Source organism: Mus caroli, chromosome 2 (assembly GCF_900094665.2).
Source record: "Mus caroli chromosome 2, CAROLI_EIJ_v1.1, whole genome shotgun sequence".
NCBI classification, from domain to species: domain Eukaryota; kingdom Metazoa; phylum Chordata; class Mammalia; order Rodentia; family Muridae; genus Mus; species Mus caroli.
In genome coordinates, this window is record NC_034571.1 from 22590087 (window position 1) to 22590922 (window position 836).

Below are 836 nucleotides of genomic sequence, written 5' to 3' on the forward strand. Positions count from 1 at the left end.
CCCCCTTCTAAGTAAAATTCAAGCATCCTCACTTAATCCTTCCTTCTTGCCTAACTTCTTTATATCTGTGGGGTATATGATGGGTATTCTGTACTTTCTGGCTAATATCCACTTACCAATGAGTACATATAATACCTGTCCTTTTTGGTCTGGGTTTCCTCACTCAGGATGGTATTTTCTAGTTCCATCCATTTGCCTGTAAAATTCATGATGTTATCATTTTTAATAGCTGAGTAGAATTCGATTGTGTACATTTTCTGTATCCATTCTTCTGTTGAGGGACATCTGGGTTGTTTCCAGATTCTGGATATTATAAATAAGGCTATTATGAACATAGTGGAGTACATGTCCTTGTTATATGTTGGAGCATCTTTCATGTATATACCCAATGGTGGTATAGCTGGGTATTCAGGTAGAACTAGTTCCCATTTTCTGAAGACCCACCAGATCAAGAGTAGTGGTTGTACCAGCTTGCAATCCCATGAGCAATGGAGAAGTGTTCCTCTTTTTCCACATCCTTGCCAGCATCTGCCGTCACCTGAGTTTTTTATCTTAGCCATTCTGATTGGTGTAAGGTGGAATCTCAGAGTCGTTTTGACTTGCAGTTCCCTGATGACTAAGGATGTTGAAATTTTATTTTTAAGTACTTCTCATCCATTCAGGATACCTCTGGTGAGAATTCTCTGTTTAATTCAGTACCCCATTTTTGATAGGATTATTTGAGTTTTTTGGAGCTTAACTTCTTGAATCTTTATTTTATTTTTTTTAATTTATTTTTTTATTAGGTATTTTCCTCGTTTACATTTTCAATGCTATCCCAAAAGTCCCCCATACCC